Source organism: Mytilus californianus, unplaced genomic scaffold (genome assembly GCF_021869535.1).
Source record: "Mytilus californianus isolate M0D057914Y unplaced genomic scaffold, xbMytCali1.0.p SCAF_9, whole genome shotgun sequence".
Taxonomy (NCBI): domain Eukaryota; kingdom Metazoa; phylum Mollusca; class Bivalvia; order Mytilida; family Mytilidae; genus Mytilus; species Mytilus californianus.
The window spans coordinates 8,939,308-8,962,646 of record NW_026262745.1 but is presented as its reverse complement, the minus strand read 5'-3'; the positions used below and the strand labels follow the sequence as shown (position 1 = coordinate 8,962,646).

General features: G+C 31.6%; 1 protein-coding gene and 2 long non-coding RNA genes across 3 annotated transcripts in view; all 3 read left to right on the top strand.

Moving 5' to 3' along the window:
• The window catches only part of LOC127716622 (DNA-directed RNA polymerase subunit beta'-like), a 226,277-nt gene that overhangs the window by 142,054 nt on the left and 60,884 nt on the right, over positions 1-23,339 (top strand). The gene's annotated exons all lie outside the window — the stretch shown is intronic.
• Positions 602-10,126, top strand: LOC127716631 (uncharacterized). The gene is made up of 6 exons (XR_007989050.1): positions 602-1,235; positions 1,858-2,010; positions 6,899-7,051; positions 7,626-7,778; positions 9,110-9,277; positions 10,035-10,126. It is a non-coding gene; the product is annotated as an uncharacterized LOC127716631 (long non-coding RNA).
• On the top strand, positions 17,606-19,717 carry LOC127716633 (uncharacterized). The gene is made up of 2 exons (XR_007989052.1): positions 17,606-18,149; positions 18,732-19,717. It is a non-coding gene; the product is annotated as an uncharacterized LOC127716633 (long non-coding RNA).

Here is a 23,339-nt window from a genome sequence, read left to right as displayed (position 1 = left end):
TATTATTTGAAGAAACTTTTCACAAAAGAACTATAAATCTATCTTATTTTATATGGTCAAAACATGTCCAAGAATTTTGCAATATTCCTGGGCTCATATCTTCTTTAATATTAAAAATAATTGGACCCCTCTTTTAGAAGAATTGTTCCAAATATAATGAATTTTCCCCTTTTTAAGTTCAAAAATCTAAGTCTTTCTATTTTCTTTTCTACAACAGTAAAATGACCCCTGGTCTGATTGACAGTCCCTCATTTAAGTGATGTCCCTCATTTGGGGGGTTGTTCCCAACCTGTTTATTATAATATTAATGAGCAATCAGCTATAATTTGTTCTCATGGTTTTCTGTTGTCTGTTTGTTCTGAACTGGCAAAAAATGCTAAAAAACAGCGTTAAAAGGGAAAATTAGAAGGAAAGGACCAGATACATGTATTTAGGAAATTTGTTCAATTTGTGACATTTTGGTGCATGGTAAATGATTAGTCAAAATAATTATTACGTCTTGAAAGGCTATTAAACTTTTTTCCTTATACGCCTTACATCGCCACTGTAAGGCATCAAAGCAAAAAAGTATAATAGCCTTTCAAGACGTCTTAATAATTGGGAAGGTCACATGATATATGAGTGGGAAATTGTTGGAAATTATGATTTTGAAAATTGGTGGTAAGAAACTTGTTCATTGCCTTTTGGTGTTTTATATAGGATAACGACCAACATTGACAGTCAAACCTCGTCTGACCCACTAAACAAGCCCTATGATATAATATGCTCCCAAAAAAACCTATGATATTATAACATTATTTTCTACCCAGAACTTACATGTTCATTGAAACAACTCGTAACTTAAGGTAAGAAATATATTTCACATTAGCAGTTGACTAAACTTCATACATGTATATACAAAAAATGTTATAAATAGTTTCCAACACTGGCAACATGTAAGTCAAATAAAATGGAATGAGTTACATTTTGTACCTTAATTTATTACCAAGATATTATCAAAAATGCTACTCATGCTTGATGATATAGTATATTTTCCCTTGTAAGAATTTATATTCATTTCTGATACCAATCTAACAAAGTCTCCATTCAATAAGTATTCAATGTTTTCAGCTAACATTATTATTTTAAATTTGACAGTGTTCAGCAGAAAGTATTACAATGAGATTTGTATGGCAGAGATCAAACACAATATATCTAGAAGAACATATACTGACACATGGAATATAAAGAAGAAGGTAAGATGGGGAAAAACAGGATATATTTGAAAGGGAAAACATTTCTTATTTTAATCTAATAGACTGATTATGACCTATATAAATTAGATTTCATTACTGTGATAAAAATATGTTAATTTCCATCAGGAAATTGGTATACCTTATTTCATATTAATTGGTACAAAATATGCTTTACAACCAAAAATAGTGTATAAAATTTCAGAAAAATAGTGTTTAAAGTAAACAATGTAAAAAAATATCAAGTTCTGCAATTGAGTAAAAAGAGTCATTTCATATAAGGAAGAGGGATGTATAAGTACTCTCCCACACATTGGGCTTACTAAGATTTGTCAACTGTCTACCAAATAATATTTTACAATAATAAAATGAGTACTTGTGGCATGGTTGCCAATGAGATAGCTTTGTACCAGAGACCAAAGGACATATGGATGAGTACTGAAAATTGTCTCTTGTCTTCTACATCAGGAATACTGATATAAGCATTTTTTATCGTAAAATTCTTACTTACAGATTGTGGTTTGAAAGTATATTTCTTTCCTAGGAAAAATTTATATCAATTTCTGGTACCTTTCTAACAAACTTTTGATATGTCTTCATTCATTTTATTTTTAATGTTTTGCAGCTAGAGTTATTATTTCAAATTAGTCTGTGTTCAGCGGCAAGTATTACAATGTGATTTGGATGAGAACAAAAGATGTATATCTTGAGGCACATACTGACCCATAGAAAAAAGAGAATAAGGAAAGACAGTGAAAAACGGGAAATATTTGAAAGGGTAAACATTTCTTTTTTTAATATAATAGACTGATTTATAATGATCTAATCAGATTGCATTACCGTGATAAAATTTTATGTTAATTTCCATCAGGAAATTGGTATATCTTATTTCATATTAATTGGTACAAAATATGCTTTACAACCAAAAATAGTGTATAAAATTTCAGAAAAATAGTGTGTAAAGTAAACAATGTAAAAATATATCATGTTCTGCAATTGAGTAAAAAGAGTCATTTCATATAAGGAAGAGGGATGTATAAGTACTCTCCCACACATTGGGCTTACTAAGATTTGTCAACTGTCTACCAAATAATATTTTACAATAATAAAATGAGTACTTGTGGCATGGTTGCCAATGAGATAGCTTTGTACCAGAGACCAAAGGACATATGGATGAGTACTGAAAATTGTCTCTTGTCTTCTACATCAGGAATACTGATATAAGCATTTTTTATCGTAAAATTCTTACTTACAGATTGTGGTTTGAAAGTATATTTCTTTCCTAGGAAAAATTTATATCAATTTCTGGTACCTTTCTAACAAACTTTTGATATGTCTTCATTCATTTTATTTTTATACGACCGCAAAAACTGAAAATTTTTTGGTCGTATATTGGTATGACGTTGGCGTCGTCGTCGTCTGGCGTCGTCCGGCGTCGTCCGAAGACACATTGGTTTTCGCACTCTAACTTTAGTTTAAGTGAATGGATCTCCATGAAATTTTACCATGAGGTTCAATACCACGAAAGGAAGGTTGGGATTGATTTTGGGGGTTATGGTACCAACAGTTAAGGAATTAGGGGCCAAAAAGGGGCCAAAAATAAGCATTTTTGTAATTCCAGACAATAACTTGTGTGTAAGTGTATGGATCTCTCTGACATTGTACCACAAGGTTCCATATCACAAAGGGAAGGCTGTAATTGATTTTGGGGGTAATTGCCTCAAAATTTTAGGAATTAGGGGCCAAAAAAGGGGCAAAAAACAAGCATTTTTCTAGTTTCATGACAATAACTTGTGTGTAAGTGTTTGGATATTTCTGAAATTGTACTACAAGGTTCCATATCACAAAGGGAAAGCTGGAATTGAGTTTGGGGGTAATTGCCCGAAACGTTTAGGAATTGGGGGCCAAAAAGGGGCCAAAAATAAGCATTTTTCTAGTTTCCAGACAATAACTTGTGTTCAAGTGTATGGATCTCTCTGAAATTGTACTGCAAGGTACCATACCACAAAGGGAAGGCTGGGATTGAGTTTGGGGGTGATGAATCATAAGGGGGTTCAAAAAATTTTGGGGGGGGGATTTTTTTTTTCTTTTTTTCCTTTTTTTTTTCTTTTAAAATTTTCCATTTTAAGTTGGTTATTTCTGATTAATATTTAAAAGCAAATAATAATGATATGGTAGGAGATACACACCAAACAGGATGTGTAAATTATTATATAATAAGTATTGTGCAATAGCAAGAAATTTTCAATTGCACAGTATTGCACAATTGCAAGAAATCTTCAATTGCACAGTATTGCGCAATAGCAAGAAATCTTCAATTGCACAGTATTGCGCAATAGCAAGAAATATCCGATAGCACAATATTGCGCAATAGCAAGAAATTGTCAATTGTACAGTATTGCACAATAGCAAGAAATATTCAATTGCACAGTATTGTGCAAAAGAAGATACTTTGTATAAATTGCTTATTTCTTGATCAATTTCAATGGGGTTTTATTCTTGAATTCTTGGGGTTCTTTAATATGCTGAATCTAACCGTGTATTAAGTTTTTTGATTTTGGGCCCCGTTTTTAAATTGGTCCACATTGAGGTCCAAAGGGTCCAAAATTTAACTTTGTTTGATTTCATCAAAAATTGAATTATTGGGGTTCTTTGATATGCCGAATCTAACCGTGTATTTAGATTCTTAATTTTTGGTTACGTTTTCAAATTGGTCTACATTAAGGTCAAAAGGGTCCAAAATTAAACTTAGTTTGATTTTAACAAAAATTGAATTTTTAGGGTTCTTTGATATGCTGAATCTAAACATGTATTTAGATTTTTGATTATGGGCCCAGTTTTCAAGTTGGTCCAAATCGGGGTCCAAAATTAAACTTTGTTTGATTTCAACAAAAATTGAATATATGGGGTTCTTTGATATGCTGAATCTAACCATGTATTTAGATTTTTGATTTTTGGGCCCCGTTATCAACTTTGTCCACATTGAGGTCAAAAGGGTCCAAAATTAAACTTTGTTTGATTTCATCAAAAATTGAATTCTTGGGGTTCTTTGATATGCTGAATCTAACCATGTATTTAGATTTTTTATTTGTGGACCCGCTATCAAATTGGTTCATATTGAGGTCAAAAGGGTCCAAAATTAAACTTTGTTTGATTTCATCAAAAATTGAATTATTGGGGTTCTTTGATATGCCGAATCTAACCGTGTATTTAGATTCTTAATTTTGGGTCCTGTTTTTAAATTGGTCTACATTAAGGTCCAAAGGGTCCAAAATTAAACTTAGTTTGATTTTAACAAAAATTGAATTTTTAGGGTTCTTTGATATGCTGAATCTAAACATGTATTTAGATTTTTGATTATGGGCCCAGTTTTCAAGTTGGTCCAAATCGGGGTCCAAAATTAAACTTTGTTTGATTTCAACAAAAATTGAATATATGGGGTTCTTTGATATGCTGAATCTAACCATGTATTTAGATTTTTGATTTTTGGGCCCCGTTATCAACTTTGTCCACATTGAGGTCAAAAGGGTCCAAAATTAAACTTTGTTTGATTTCATCAAAAATTGAATACTTGGGGTTCTTTGATATGCTGAATATCACCATGTATTTAGATTTTTTATTTGTGGACCCGCTATCAAATTGGTTCATATTGAGGTCAAAAGGGTCCAAAATTAAACTTTGTTTGATTTCATCAAAAATTGAATTATTGGGGTTCTTTGATATGCCGAATCTAACCGTGTATTTAGATTCTTAATTTTGGGTCCCATTTTTAAATTGGTCTACATTAAGGTCCAAAGGGTCCAAAATTAAACTTAGTTTGATTTTAACAAAAATTGAATTCTTGGGGTTCTTTGATATGCTGAATCTAAACATGTGTTTAGATTTTTGATTATGGGCCCAGTTTTCAAGTTGGTCCAAGTTGGGGTCCAAAATTAAACTTTGTTTGATTTCAACAAAAATTGAATATATAGGGTTCTTTGATATGCTGAATCTAAACATGTATTTATATTTTAGATATTTGGCCCAGTTTTCAAGTTGGTCCAAATTAGGGTCCAAAATTAAACTTTGTTTGATTTCAACAAAAATTGAATATATGGGGTTCTTTGATATGCTGAATCTTACCATGTATTTAGATTTTTTATTTGTGGGCCCACTATCAAATTGGTTCATATTGAGGTCAAAAGGGTCCAAAATTAAATTTTGTTTGATTTCATCAAAAATTGAATTATTGGGGTTCTTTGATATGCCAAATCTAACCGTGTATTTAGATTTTTAATTTTGGGTCCCGTTTTTTAAATTGGTCTACATTAAGGTCCAAAGGGTCCAAAATTAAACTTAGTTTGATTTTAACAAAAATTGAATTTTTGGGGTTCTTTGATATGCTGAATCTAAACATGTGTTTAGATTTTTGATTATGGGCCCAGTTTTCAAGTTGGTCCAAGTTGGGGTCCAAAATTAAACTTTGTTTGATTTCAACAAAAATTGAATATATAGGGTTCTTTGATATGCTGAATCTAAACATGTATTTATATTTTAGATATTTGGCCCAGTTTTCAAGTTGGTCCAAATTAGGGTCCAAAATTAAACTTTGTTTGATTTCAACAAAAATTGAATATATGGGGTTCTTTGATATGCTGAATCTTCCCATGTATTTAGATTTTTTATTTGTGGGCCCGCTATCAAATTGGTTCATATTGAGGTCAAAAGGGTCCAATATTAAACTTTGTTTGATTTCATCAAAAATTTAATTATTGGGGTTCTTTGATATGCCAAATCTAACCGTGTATTTAGATTTTTAATTTTGGGTCCTGTTTTTAAATTGGTCTACATTAAGGTCCAAAGGGTCCAAAATTAAACTTAGTTTGATTTTAACAAAAATTGAATTTTTGGGGTTCTTTGATATGCTGAATCTAAACATGTGTTTAGATTTTTTATTATGGGACCAGTTTTCAAGTTGGTCCAAGTTGGGGTCCAAAATTAAACTTTGTTTGATTTCAACAAAAATTGAATATATGGGGTTTTTTGATATGCTGAATCTAAACATGTATTTAGATTTTAGATTTTTGGCCCAGTTTTCAAGTTGGTCCAAATTGGGGTCCAAAATTAAACTTTGTTTGATTTCAACAAAAATTGAATATATGGGGTTCTTTGATATGCTGAATCTTACCATGTATTTAGATTTTTTATTTTGTGGGCCCGCTATCAAATTGGTTCATATTGAGGTCAAAAGGGTCCAAAATTAAACTTTGTTTGATTTCATCAAAAATTTAATTATTGGGGTTCTTTGATATGCTGAATCCAAACATGTGTTTAGATTTTTGATTATGGGACCAGTTTTCAAGTTTGTCCAAGTTGGGGTCCAAAATTAAACTTTGTTTGATTTCAACAAAAATTGAATATATGGGGTTCTTTGATACGCTGAATCTAACCATGTATTTTGATTTTGGACATTGGACCATAATAGGTAAATTAAAAAAATTGAAGTTCTTAGACCACATTCTTTCTGTGTCAGAAACCTATGCTGTGTCAAATATTTAATCACAATCCAAATTCAGAGCTGTATCAAGCTTGAATGTTGTGTCCATACTTGCCCCAACTGTTCAGGGTTCGACCTCTGCGGTCGTATCAAGCTGCGCCCAGCGAAGCATTTTATTAATGTTTTGCAGCTAGAGTTATTATTTCAAATTAGTCTGTGTTCAGCGGCAAGTATTACAATGTGATTTGGATGAGAACAAAAGATGTATATCTTGAGGCACATACTGACCCATAGAAAAAAGAGAATAAGGAAAGACAGTGAAAAACGGGAAATATTTGAAAGGGTAAACATTTCTTTTTTTAATATAATAGACTGATTTATAATGATCTAATCAGATTTCATTATGTGATAAAAATTTATGTTAATTTCCATCAGGAAATTGGTATATCTTATTTCATATTAATTGGTACAAAATATGCTTTACAACTTAAAACAGTGTATAAAATTTCAAAAAATAGTGTTTAAAGTAAACAATGTAAAAAAATATCATGTTCTTCAATTGAGTAAAAAGAGTCATTTCATATAAGGAAGAGGGATGTATAAGTACTCTCCCACACATTGGGCTTACTAAGATTTGTCAACTGTCTACCAAAAAATATTTTACAATAATAAAATGAGTACTTGTGGCATGGTTGCCAATGAGATAGCTTTGTACCAGAGACCAAAGGACATATGGATGAGTACTGAAAATTGTCTCTTGTCTTCTACATCAGGAATACTGATGTAAGCATTTTTTATCGTAAAATTCTTACTTACAGATTGTGGTTTGAAAGTATATTTCTTTCCTAGTAAAAATTTATATCAATTTCTGGTACCTTTCTAACAAACTTTTGATATGTCTTTTTAATGTGTTGCAGCTAGAGTTATTATTTCAAATTAGTCTGTGTTCAGCGGCAAGTATTACAATGTGATTTGGATGAGAACAAAAGATGTATATCTTGAGGCACATACTGACCCATAGAATAAAGAGAATAAGGAAAGACAGTGAAAAACAGGAAATATTTGAAAGGGTAAACATTTCTTTTTTTAATATAATAGACTGATTTATAATGATCTAATCAGATTGCATTACCGTGATAAAATTTTATGTTAATTTCCATCAGGAAATTGGTATATCTTATTTCATATTAATTGGTACAAAATATGCTTTACAACCAAAAACAGTGTATAAAATTTCAGGAAAATAGTGTTTAAAGTAAACAATGTAAAAAAATATCATGTTCTGCAATTGAGTAAAAAGAGTCATTTCATATAAGGAAGAGGGATGTATAAGTACTCTCCCACACATTGGGCTTACTAAGATTTGTCAACTGTCTACCAAATAATATTTTACAATAATAAAATGAGTACTTGTGGCATGGTTACCAATGAGATAGCTTTGTACCAGAGACCAAATGACATATGGATGAGTACTGAAAATTGTCTCTTGTCTTCTACATCAGGAATACTGATGTAAGCATTTTTTATCGTAAAATTCTTACTTACAGATTGTGGTTTGAAAGTATATTTCTTTCCTAGTAAAAATTTATATCAATTTCTGGTACCTTTCTAACAAACTTTTGATATGTCTTCATTCATTTTATTTTTAATGTTTTGCAGCTAGAGTTATTATTTCAAATTAGTCCGTGTTCAGCGGCAAGTATTACAATGTGATTTGGATGAGAACAAAAGATGTATATCTTGAGGCACATACTGACCCATAGAAAAAAGAGAATAAGGAAAGACCGTGAAAAACGGGAAATATTTGAAAGGGTAAACATTTCTTTTTTTAATATAATAGACTGATTTATAATGATCTAATCAGATTGCATTACCGTGATAAAATTTTATGTTAATTTCCATCAGGAAATTGGTATATCTTATTTCATATTAATTGGTACAAAATATGCTTTACAACCAAAAACAGTGTATAAAATTTCAGAAAAATAGTGTTTAAAGTAAACAATGTAAAAAAATATCATGTTCTGCAATTGAGTAAAAAGAGTCATTTCATATAAGGAAGAGGGATGTATAAGTACTCTCCCACACATTGGGCTTACTAAGATTTGTCAACTGTCTACCAAATAATATTTTACAATAATAAAATGAGTACTTGTGGCATGGTTACCAATGAGATAGCTTTGTACCAGAGACCAAATGACATATGGATGAGTACTGAAAATTGTCTCTTGTCTTCTACATCAGGAATACTGATGTAAGCATTTTTTATCGTAAAATTCTTACTTACAGATTGTGGTTTGAAAGTATATTTCTTTCCTAGTAAAAAATTATATCAATTTCTGGTACCTTTCTAACAAACTTTTGATATGTCTTTATTCATTTTATTTTTAATGTTTTGCAGCTAGAGTTATTATTTCAAATTGGACAGTGTTCAGCGGCAAGTATTACAATGTGATTTGGGTGAGAACAAAAGATATATATCTTGAGGCACATACTAACACATGGAATATTCAAGAATTATGTACAGAGAATTATGAAAGATAGTGAAAAGCTGGAAATATTTGATAAGGTTAATATTTTTTATAGAATAGGCAGATTGTGACCTAATTAAGATTTATAAACCTAGATTAAGATTTATATGAAAATAAGATGTGGTATTATTTCCAATAATACAGCCTTTTCCATACTAATTCTTACATATTTAAATAGTGTTAAAGGCTAAACAGATATTTAAAAGATAGGGAAATGCAGTCCAAAATAGTATTATCATTGTATGTTTCACAAATTATGTCTTATTTAATTATCTATGCTGGTAAAATTATGAAATTTTAACTGGTTAGAGTCTTAACAAGTGGTGATTGTGTACTTTTATCAAATTTACTCCCTCTGAAAGATATTTCAGAAATAAGATGCATTATTTTTAAGATGTATATCAGGGAAATGTAAAGTAATTAAATATGAGGTTAAAACAATTCACCTATGTCCTTAAAAAATATGTCAGATTTCAGGTAAAGGGGAAATAACTCTTACAATATCAAAACATTTAAAATGAGTACTCTAAGAATAATACATTATTTTAACATGTATATCAGGGATATTTAAATTATTACAATATGATGTTAAAACACATTACCAATGTCCATAAAGAGTGCATGTCAGATTTTTAGGTCAAGGGGAAATAACTCTTACAATATCAAAATATTTGATTGAGTAATATAAGAGTATTATATTGTTTTTAACTTCAACAAAATGTTTTTGCATACAGTATGTTTATTTTTTTATATCGAGAATAAATAATTAGATGTTTATATTTTTTATATTCTCAGCTTAAACAGAATATCTATCCAGCACTTGAAACTATTTTTTTCATCAAATTAGCATGAAGTTTTATACTTTACAGAAGTTTCATTCATTACTGTGCAGTCAAGTACTTGGATTTATTCTGAACATGAATTGAAATTGATCAAGAACCCGATTTCAGATTGTGGTAATGGTAAGTAAATGTACCCAACTATGTTTTTAATATACACATACATTAAAATGAATATATGTTAAAACTTTCATCAAGCAGTTAACAATTGTTTTCATTCAGAAAAACAAAAGTGCAAAAAAGAATAAGTTTGGGATTGAAACACATGAAAAGTAAGTAGCATAAATATCATGTAAATTGTAATATATTGATTTTCAAATTTTGCTCTGTGATTTAGAAATTTAATTCCTTCAAGCACTGACTCAGCATAGGACTTGAGAAAATGGTCAACTTAAAACACTTAAACTATTTGAAAAAAAAACTGTCAACATGGGGCACACAAACTATTTGAAAAAAAAATGTCAGCATGAAGCACACAAACTATTTGAAAAAAAACTGCCAACATGAAGCACACAAACTATTTGAAAAAACCTGTCAACACGAAGCACACAAACTAATTGGAAAAAAAACCTGTCAACATGAAGCACATAAACTATATGAGAACACTGTCAACCTGAAGCACATAAGCTATTTGAGAACACTGTCAACCTGAAGCACACAAACTATTTGAGAACACTGTAAACCTGAAGCACATAAACTATTTGAGAACACTGTCAACCTGAAGCACACAAACTGTTTGAGAACACTGTCAACCTGAAGCACACAAACTATTTGAAAAAAAAACTGTCAACTTGAAGCACATAAACTATTTGAGAACACTCAACATGAAACACATAAACTATTTGAGAACACTGTCAACCTGAAGCACACAAACTATTTGAAAAAAAAAACTGTCAACTTGAATCACATAAACTATTTGAGAACACTGTCAACATGAAGCACATAAACTATTTGAGAAAACTGTCAACATGAAGCACATATAGTATTTTAGAAAACTGTCAACATGAAGCATAAACTCTACTTGAGAAAACTGTCAACATGAAGCACATAAAAAGCCCACATGAAATATTTAAATTAAATTTGGCCCTGTCACGTTGGCCACTTTACTGAGTAAAGAGTTTCCAGTTGATACCGCGTGGAGGTGTGACTTGGACTTGGTCAAATTAACCCATTCATCAACCTTTTTTTTTTTTTTTTTTCTTTCTTCATAATGAAAGTTTTTTTTTTTTTATTAAAAAAGTGGAATTAAAGATTACAGTGTAATTGTAAATATGAGCACACAATACAACATTACTTATTAATACTGACACATACTGTATCTATATTTTTTTTATACGATTCTCACCAACTCTGCTAGTACAACAGATATTGTTATTTATCAGTTAAGTCGGAACTGTTATGTAAATGAAATCATTCTCGCCAAAAATAATATTGGAATATTCTGCTTTCAGAATGTGAAAACAGATGAATTAAAGTGTATAGCTACAACCTGCTGAAAGATGTTTTGCTGATACATGTGATATGGGATATTTGGAACTAAAATTGTTTTTGTAAAAATATCATTATTTGAATGGAATTATTTCAAACAAGTGTATTAAAATCTGTGATGACAGTTTGTAAATCTGATTCATCCAGTTCAACTAAATTAATGCCAAGATTCTCAAATTCAAGAAAAATGTCATTAAATGTCATATTATCAGAGTCAGTGTCTGATTCAGAGTCGTAAATGTGTTCAACTTGGGTTTTCTCGTTGGGTTGTTGGATATTCGCATCACCTGAAGGTAACATTGTAGGGCCATTTGAATTTAAACAAGACTGTCCACATTTACATCCAGGACCACATGACTTTTTTTGCTTTCTACATCCACACTGATTGCCACTACAATTAGATTTTAAACACCCACACCCAGCTGTCCATAATTTTATATTGTTTGATATTTTTTCTAAATTTTCATCAGAGTCCCAAACAATGCTTAGTACATTTTTTTCAATCTTCCATCCATGGTCATTCAAAATTGGATAATGCACAAAATTTTGATTAGCTTGCTGCCATACAAGTTTAACCCAACAAGATCTTTTCCAGTGTAAGAATGAGGCATCATTTGATGGCAGGAAAAATTCTTCAGATGGAACTCGACAGTACAGTGCATCTCTAATTTTTGAAAGCCAAATAAAGTGATTTTCTAACGGGCTTAATGTTTCTACAAAAACAGATTGAAATAAATAATGAGGAGATTCGATCCTATCCTTTAAGAAGGCAGAGGAACATTTCCTCCAATATTCACACCCAACTAAACGTAAAAAAGCAAGAAATCCTTCATTTTCTGTGTTATCACTATCACTTAATATTCCCAACCACCCCTTTACAATATTATTAGAAGTAATAAAATCTGGATATTTGAAAAACATCTGATAGAAAGAAGTTTTACCATGGTCCCTAAAAAAAGATACATAATCACATCCAGTAACAATATACAACATCTGAAAAATTGATGGTATATTGTCATGAATGTCGTTTGAAATGCATTGTAAATCTGGATCATTTTTCATGGAATGAATAAGCTTATTCATGTTTAAATATATGACATCCTTCTTAAAAGTAAGTTGAACAAAAACCTGTTTGTCTAAAGTTTGTATAAATGGTAAACCAATGTTGTATGTGTCATTGTCTGGCGAATAAATAAGCACAGTATCACACAAAGTTTTTTCAGCGTGTAACCATACTCGACTGTCCCCCTCTGATATATTAGTTTGAAAATTCTTGATTATTCTTATCTCATTTTGGACAACACATTTTGATATAGACGAATTGTCAAAACCACCACCAACTACAAATGTTTGACTTAATTTGATTGCATTTTGTGAAAGTAATAAAAACTGTTCACTTATTAATAAAACCAGTTGTTTTTTGTTGTTTCTATTTGTCAAAAACTTCACCCAGTCCGAGGGTAGTTTGGAAGATTCGGTAAAAGAAACACCAGATGTATTTTCATTTTTTAAATCACGTCTGTTTCGCTCAATGTCCTTTGGGGAAAGCTGAGGGGACTGATCATCAAAAACTAGATGCACTTCAACTGTATTATTATTATCAAAATAGGGTAATATGCATTTTTTGTAAAGGTAAATAATATAATCAGTAAAAGTTTTATGTGAAGATAACAAGGGTTTGGTATGTAAAATGAACATTCCATCTATAACTACACATTGAGGAGTTTCATTTAAATTATTTGTGAAAGAATCTGGGTATCGTGAACGGAAAATTTTTAAAGTTTTTGATTTGTCACCTTTATATGGTAAGCCATCAGCTTCAACAATGGCTTTCGGTAAAGCAATAAATTATTGAAGATCTGAAACTGGTATGTTTTGATTTTTTGACCAGGAAATTTGTTTCCTTAGTAACGAATTTTCTAAACGTTGATCTTTTAATTCTTTTTTAACATAAGAAACAGTTTGTGGTTTAAATGAAAATCCGGTAATTTTTTTGGTTTTATTATATCTAAATTTAAAGTCAGTCATACAAGATTTTATGTATGTCATCAAATGAGTAGTGGCTACATTTTCATATGATAACAGGTCATCTTTTTGTAATTTTGTTAGAATTATTTTATCATTGAAAATATGTGATAAAGTTTTGTGCTCAAATTGCACTAAATGGCTTTGCCTGAGATTCTGTATATACAAAAGTATGTTTTCTTCTTCAAAAGTTGTCCTAGTAACTGCAGTTTTGTGAATGTCTGGCTTATTGAATGAAATTTCTTTTTTTAAGTTTGTTAGCACTTTAGCTCTATGTGGAAGATAATGAACCAGTTTTGACAATGCAGCAGAGGAAAAAGTTCTCATTGCACCCTTAACTTCACGATTTATACAACTCTCGTGTGCTTCATCCAACCCCTGACTATGAATGTTTCTGCCAGATATGTTCACAACAAAAGCACCTTCTTCAAACTTTTTTATTATGCCAGCTGGAAAATTTTTCAAGTCGGCTATATGATATGGTAAAAGTCGGGCATAATATTTGCTTTCAGTAATTTGGGTAATTTTGGTCACTTCTTTAATACAAAAGTTACGAAGTTCCCAGTTACCAGAACGTATGGCAAGGAAATACGCAATGTAAGTAAAGCAGTGCTTACTTAAAAATGTATTCCAAAATCTCCAGTTTTCATTTTCCTCACAAAGCTGACCCAATAATTCTTTATATTCAAATGAAAAATTTTGGAAAAATTGCATTTCTTTCTGTATTTTCTCTAGAGGGGAAAGTGTATCATCTGATAAAATGTCAGATACTCTTTTAATATGAATAAAATTGTCATTTTGTTCATGATTAAAATGAAAATATTTAATAACAGTTTCTATTTGAAAACGAAAAAGTGATTCCCAGAACTGCAACAAAAATTCATGCGTTTTATCAAAGTTCACAGCCTGTATAACAGAATTTGCAGTTGCACCTTGATGGAAAATTTCAATGAAATCTTTGAGACCAGCATCAAGATACAACTTCATAAGCATCCTCTGATAATTTTTTAGTATGTGCCAGTCGCCTGGAAAAGGGAGGACCCAATCAAGTTCTGATCCATATTCCCCTTTGAGTTTTACTAAGAGGTCATAGGTCTTTCCATCACCAACAACAACTAAATGGTTGATATCCTGACAGACATTTAAATTTTGATGAAGTATCTCTAATGAATGTTTGACAGTATCTTTATTGTCACATTGTTCGTCTAACAAGGACAGATATTTTACCTCAGATTTTTCAATTGGAGTATTGTTAGTTTTTTTACTTATAAAATCTTGAATACCAGGGGATTGTGAATGGCTATTTGGACAGGGCAGTTTACAAAAACAATATTCGAAAACAGTAGAAGCAAAGCTTTGGGCAACTGCAATTTCATTTTCTGATTTTTCAAAATCATTTTCATTGAAAGTTTTTTTTAAATTAGATTCCTGTCTGTTATTATTGGAATGTTCTAGAGTAACTTTATTCACAACATTTTCTAAATTAATTATAGACTGATTAAAGAAATGAAGATCTTCTGGTTTTCTTTTTCTGTTTCGAGCAAATTGCTGAATTTCAGAATCTTTTATTACTTCAGCGCAAATGGCTGAAATACTGGACAATTTTTTATGAAAACAATTATACTTTCTGAAATCTGAAACATCAGTTATATTCTTTGACATGAGAAAAATACCACTGTCAAAGTATAACCTATGATTTATTAAAGGACAATATTTTCCATCAACCTCCATAATGTGGAAAGAATGATTGGTTAAAAACATGGGATTTATTTTCTTCTTGAGGTGTAAGTGATTTTGGTTTAAGGGATTGTTTGTGTTCATTTCATAGATATAAATACAGCAACCTGTAGCAAATGATACAGCAGCTAAATCTACTAAATCTGCCTCTCTTCTGGTATTAAAAAGATACAATTCATGGTTTATGTGCTCATCTGGAGAATATTTTGAAACTTTAGAAAAGTTTTCATCACTTAAGTAAAAAGGATCTGATAATATTTCTCTCAGAGATTGATCCATTACTGTATTTGTTAGGCAGTTTTCCATAATTTTTTCAATATCAGAAGTGCAAATACCATCATTATCTCTTTCAGATTTAAGTATACCATAATTCATCAAAATGGCAATTGATTTGTAAAGGGAAATAACTTTGGAATCATTATCTTGAAATAAATTGATGGAACGATACTCATCTTTACCATACAAATATATATTTCCTTTTAAATACTGTTGCTTTTCCTCTGGCAATAATTCTATTGAAGGCTTCGGTATAACCAATTGTATTGAGGTTCCATCAAAACCACGATGTGCATCTGTAGACTTAACAGCAGAATAAGATGATCTTTTATTAATATTATCTACAGATGCTATTTGGAACTGACATTTTGAGGAATTTACTGAATTGGATTTCCTTTCTTCAACAATTTGAGTTTGATATCTCTCATAAGTCTGTTTAGAAACACATATACCAAATTTATTTAAAAGGTTGAAGCAATCAGTAGAAGAATTGGTAAACTTGTCAATGATGTCAGCTATTAACATTTGAAATTTGTTACATTTAGAATCTCTGTTGTAGATTAAACAACAACAAATATTAAAAATTTGAGAAAACTGAACAGAATCATCACTTATTGAATTCTCCCCAAAAGGAAGCTGTAATTCTGTTTCTTGTCCTATTAAGGCACACAAGAAATTCCACAATATTGGGTCAATAGTATTTTCTATGAAGTTGTGGAATTTAAAATTTGACAAGTTTCTATTTGAACTATTTTTAATATTTTTACAAGATGTTTGTATTTTTAATTTGATAATTTCTGCAGCATTTTTCAAAACATTTGCATCATCAATTTGTACTTTTTCTTCAAGTGTATTTTCATCATGTGAAGTACATGTTTTAAATTTCTTCAATTCAGCTAATGAATCAATAAGACAGGAAACAATATTAAGTCCTTTCATTAGTATTATAGTACCTTGTCGGTCATATTTACAGTTGATGGAATCACCGAATAATGTGTTTAATTTGTTACATAATAAACGGTTTTGATTTCTCAACTGATCTGAGACAAAATTCCCCCCAAAATCTTTATAACACTGCACAATGTCTGAAATAAGAAGTGCCTTTCTCTCCAGAAGATCATTGCAAATTTTAATAACAAGTTTTTCAAAACATTTAGTACTATTATTATCAAAATAGATTGGAAGGGAGCTGTTACTGGCTTTTGTCAAAATGTCTATGATCTTTTCACGGCTTAATATCTCAACAAAAGCATCACTATCAAGAAAGTTTTTTATAGAAGAAAAACATTGTTTGCATATATCTGAATTTTTAGATAAATCAACAGGGGTCAAATTTTTGTCTTGAAAGTAGTAAAGTAATTTGTCCATCTTGTCAAACCTCAATTTGTATTTTCTCTTTAAAATAGAGTTACAGATTGTGCATTTGTCATGTGAGGATTCAAACCTTGTAGCCTTCATAAAATGGGAATCACAAAGAAAAATCTCAAATCCTTCATAATCAGTCATATTTGTGTCAAAAACAGAATTTATTTTATCCAGAGAAATGGGCGAGGGACGTAAATGAGATATGTCAGGGGAGCACATCTTTAGAGAATGTAATGTACATTGAACCTTTTTCTTTTTAATAATTGGTACATCTTGCTCATTTCTCTTGCTACTGGCTACTCTCTCTGACTTAAGAAAACAAGCCTTGCAAATACAGTCATTTTCAATAAGTCCATATTTTTGTTGTATATAATTTATAGCTATGTCAGATTGTTCATTTTTAAAGGCAGTGCTTTAATGCCTTTCTAGTTGCCGGGTTAATCCTTCCTTCCGCGATATCCAACTTATCTACGTGGGGGGTCATTAGACTCCAAGTAGATCCGGAAATGTTGAATTCTCTCCTCTTCTTATTGCGATATAAAATGTTTTTTGTTTCATTTCATTTACATTGGGAAATAGAGAAACGATCATTGTGTTTTGTTAGTTTTATAAACTTTTGATATATTAGTATTTTGCATTATAAGCAGTCAACCGATTGACAAACTAGAATTATTTGAATTCCGTGTGGAAAGAGCTCGGGTTAATTTCGAGTGTTATCTGCAATCTAGATGTTTATAAATCATTTCAGTCGTTGATATAATAATTAAAGGTCGACTGAACATGAATTATATTATACAATTTAAAGCGCATTTCTGTTTATGCACGTGAACCCGTCTAACGTTATTTTCGCAGTTATATAAAGTAGCAAATTATCGTTCCTGAATAGGTGGCGCCGTGGTAGCGGATCCTGTTCCTCTTCTTCCGGTTTCTGCACTGTGCAACTATTTCAGTTATATTTTTAATTAACGATGCCAAATACTTGTTGTTGTGTACCTGGATGTCATTTAAGAGGAGGACATGCATTTCCAAATGACTTAAAAAGAAGGAAAAGTTGGATCAACGCCATGGCCCATACGCAGATTGGACGAGAACACGATGATATCGTGGAGTCCATCTCAATCAGCTGTTGTTTGCAAGGCACGTTTTACTGAAAAAGACTACGTGCAGGAAACTATTCATGGTAAAACTCTATTTTCTTTGTGAAATATATAGTTATATATGTAATCGCCATGCGAATAAACCAAAGTCTGTTTACAATCGCAATTATCGTTTTAGAATAAAACTAAAAGGGGGTGGGTAATTCAAGACGTCATAATTTTTTGGATTACGATTCAATGTAATCTGTTTGAGATTTTTTGGTGATTGCTACAATTATAATGATTTCTTACAAGAGGTATATCATACTGAGAATTATTTTAGCAGTAATTATGCTAATGTAGTAATGACAGGAATGCATAAGCTATGCCTCATAGACTTTCTTGAAAAATATCAATGACAATGTTAACAGGAACAAAACAATGACATGCTCTCATCTATATTATTGTTATTTACATGTAGGTACAAACAATGTACGTTTGTTGCATAAGTCTCTCATTGTTTGTCCTTTGGATTTACATAACATACATTGAATCAGGCAAACATAGTTTTATCCAGATTGTAATGAATAAATCTAGTTAATATTTCGCCAGGTAGTACAAAGTATACATTGCTAATGGAAGTTCATTTAATTATAAAAAAACTAATGTTTTATAACCTTTTTCAGGGCGCAAACCCACCATACAGAGACTTAAGTCTACTGCAATTCCCAGCCTATTTTCCTGGACCAAGCAAGAGACTGAATCGTCCGCAAAAAGAAAAATCAGGGCAGTTTCCTGTGAAAACAAAAGAACTAAACTTGATGAATATTGTAGTAGAAATCTAGAGGAAAATTTTGATTGTAAAGTTGGTTTTCCTGAAGAAGTCATTCATACTGCAGAAAGGATTTATGACTGTCCACCACCAACTGCCGAGCTAATGTTGAGCTTCACAGATGGAATTACGCAAACACCATCAATGCCTATGTTTTCAGCAGAGAATTTTGAAATGAAGACACGTGACACAGCCATGCATTTTTATACCGTTTTAGAGTTGTATACTAAATTTTTATTTGTTTTGACCACACTTGGTCCAGCAGCACATTGTTTGAGATACATATATTTCAAATTGATAGGGTGTCAGTTGAAAATCAGTTTTTTTATGACTTTGATGAAATTGAGGCATCATACAACCAACTTTGAACTGTCTAGATTCTAGATTGAATCTAGTGTTAAGAATATTGTGTATACATGGATTGTTATTATGTCTAAACAGTGGTGTGAGGCTAACACTTGGCCATCTAGTGGTTTAGTCAGGTATTTTTCACCATCCAACTTCAAATTAAAGTTTCCTACGACTTGGATTATTATTGACAGCACAGATTATCCCGTGATAAAACCTAAAGCTCCTAGAGCTCAGGCAACCTTTTCATCAAATAAAAACAGAAACACTGAAAATTCTTGAATGTTCGACACCTGGTGATTTAGTCAACTATGTCTCTATGTCACATAGAGCAAATTATTGGACTTGGCAAAATATACAAAATTCTAATAAATCCTATGAATGGAACTGAAACAAAACTTTCATCTGAAATAACATTTAGTTGTTTTATGTTGTGTAATTTTAGAACTTGTATTGTGCCAAAGGATGCATAAATAAAAGTGACGCAATGAATTTTGTTCTGATATATATATATTTACAATTACATGCACATGTAAATTGTAATGCATATAAAAATAAGGAGATGTGGTATGATATTCAGTGAGTTTATCAAACTAAAGTGCATAAGAAATGGGTTTAAGCAGTTACAGGTGTTACTGTCACCGTACTATCTCCAACAATGAGGAAAAACTCGTACCGTGTAAAAAAATTCAGAGATCTTACAACTAAGTTTTGTTGTCTCACCTTGACTTTGGTGAATTTTTTATCTGTTGATGTAAATATAAAAAAGAAGATGTGGTATGATTGCCAATGAGACAACTCTCCACACATGCACATGAGACCAAATGACACAGAAATTAACAGCTATAGGTCACAGTACGGCCTTCAACAATGAGCAAAGCCCATACCGCACAATCAGCTATAAAAGGCCCAGAAATGACAAGAAAACTAACGGCCTATTTTATGTAAAAAAATGAACAAATATAACAAATATGCAACACATAAACAAACGACAACCACTGAATTACACTTTTGTAGGCTGCTGACTTGGGACAGGCACATACATGTACATACAGAATGTGGCGGGCTTAAACATGTTAGCGGGATCCCAACCCTCCCCCTAACCTGGGACAGTGGTGAAACAGTACAATATAAGAAAGAACTATAAAAATCAGTTGAAAGAGGCTAAACTCATCTGATGGATAAATACAAATACAAGTGGACGTGGTCAGGTAGTTGTACATCCAAACAACAAAAAGACACTAAGTACAAATCTGAGAGTACTCGCAGTTACTGACAGCTAGTTCAAAGCCACTAACAACTGATAAAAAAATCTTGCATCTAAGACTAAATTATCAATCCGTAAGCTCCCTTTAGAATTTTATAAATTTTAGATTTTACATTTCTGAGTTAAGGGGTTTTATTCATTAAAAAAGGGGGGATTTTCCAGTTTTTGGACAACAACTCAAAAATGCTGTCAGCAGTTCACATGAAACTTTGGTGAATTATTTATAGCTATTGATGTAATCTCCCTATTGATTTTCATAAATTTCAAATATGACATTGAGAAGAAATTGAACTTTATTTGTTTATAGTCTGGCAACAGATTTATTAAGTATTGCACAACAGCACAGTGTATTGCACAACAGCAAGAAATCTTTAATTGAATATAAATTCAATTCATATAACCGATTTCAAGTTCATGGACTACATTTATTCAGAAACTATAATATGTCAAATATTTAATTACAATCAAAATTCAGACCTGTATCAAGCTTGAATATTGTGTCCAACCAAAGACTCATTAGTTTTCGCACTCTAACTTTAGTTTAAGTGAATGGATCTCAATGAAATTTTAAAATAAGGTTCAATACCACAAAGGGAAAGTGGGGATTGATTTTGGGGGTTATGGTACCAACAGTTAAGGAATTAGGGGCCAAAAAGGGGCCAAAAATAAGCATTTTTGTAACTTCCAGACATAACTTGTGTGTAAGTGTATGGATCTCTCTGACATTGTACCACAAGGTTCTATATCACAAAGGGAATGCTGGGATTGATTTTTGGGGGTAATTGCCTCCAAATTTTAGGAATTAGGGGCCAAAAAGGGGCAAAAAACAAGCATTTTTCTAGTTTCATGACAATAACTTGTGTGCAAGTCTATGGATCTCTCCGACATTGTATCACAAGGTTCCATATCACAAAGGGAATGCTGGGATTGAATTTGGGGGTAATTGCCTCCAAATTTTAGGAATTAGGGGCAAAAAACAAGCATTTTTCTAGTTTCATGGCAATAACTTGTGTGTAAGTGTATGGATCTTTATGAAATTGTACTACAAGGTTCCATATCACAAAGGGAAAGCTTGAATTGAGTTTGGGGGTAATTGCCCAAAAAGTTTAGGAATAAGGGGCCAAAAATAAGCAATTTTCTAGTTTCCAGACAATAACTTGTGCTCAAGTGTATGGATCTCTCTGAAATTGTACTGCAAGGTACCATACCACAAAGGGAATGCTGGGATTGATTTTGGGGGTAATTGCCTCCAAATTTTAGGAATTAGGGGCCAAAAAGGGGCAAAAAACAAGCATTTTTCTAGTTTCATGACAATAACTTGTGTGTAAGTCTATGGATCTCTCTGACATTGTATCACATGGTTCCATATCACAAAGGGAATGCTGGGATTGATTTTGGGGGTAATTGCCTCCAAATTTTAGGAATTAGGGGCCAAAAAGGGGCAAAAAACAAGCATTTTTCTAGTTTCATGGCAATAACTTGTGTGTAAGTGTATGGATCTTTATGAAATTGTACTACAAGGTTCCATATCACAAAGGGAAAGCTGGGTTTGAGTTTGGGGGTAATTGCCCTAAACGTTTAGGAATTTGGGACCAAAAAGGGGCAAAAAAACAAGCATTTTTCTAGTTTTCAGACAATAACATGTGTTCAAGTGTATGGATCTTTCTGAAATTGTACTGCAAGACCATACCACAAAGGGAAGGCTGGGATTGAGTTTTGGGGTGATGAATCATAAGGGGGTTCAAAAAATTTAGGGGGGAATTTTTTTTCCTTTTTTTTCTTTAAAATTTTCCATTTTAAATTGGTTATTTCTGATTTATATATAAAAGCAAATAATAATGATATGGTTTGAATAGGTAAATTAAATTTTTTTAAGTATCTTAGACCACTTTCATTCTGTGTCAGAAACCTATGCTGTGTCAAATATTTAATTACAATCCAAATTCACTGCTGAATCAAGCTTGAATGTTGTGTTCATACTTGCCCCAACTGTTCAGGGTTCGACCTCTGTGGTCGTATCAAGCTGCACCCCAGCGGAGCATTTTATTTCATTCACAAATTACTTTATGCTTGGAAATATAATTTTGCTTGGAGTTGAAAGAGTTGACATGTTGCAATGTACATTTACTCTACATAGTTCTATGGTACCAAATCAAAAGTTTATATAAAGAAAGAAGTCAAAGGTTTCCCATCATAGTTTAGTTACATACATTTTTTTTGTACCTGAGGTCGTTGAATATAGATCATTATATAAATAAGGAGATGTGTTATGATTGCCAATGAAAAAACTAAGGATTTTCTTATCCAAGGAATAGATTACCTTAGCCGTATTTGGCACAACTTTTTGGAATTTTGGGTCCTCAATGCTCTTCAACTTTGTACTTGTTTGGCTTTGTTACTATTTTGATCTGAACGTCACTGATGAGTCTTATGTAGACGAAACACACGTCTGGCGTATTAAATTATAATCCTGGTACCTTTGATAACTAATTTGACTATAAACATAGATAAAAAAGGTACAAACTGGACATAATGCACTAGTTCATAAACAAGTGAGAACAATCGCCTTCATATAGTGCTCAGAATATGACATTCATAAAACTTATTCAATATCATTAGAGAACTCTAAATCTTAAATACTGAAAGCCACCTCTGATAAGTACACTGTACTATGCAAGATAATGATATAACTGGACTTAAAATACACACAACCTGTAATTAACTGCCTTTACAGCGCTTTCGTGCTTTGATTTAACAAATGGCGATAAGAATAAATGCTGTGTTTTTGGCATATTCTGCATGGACCACATTCTCTTTCAGGGTGAACATTTGAACCTTTAACACCCC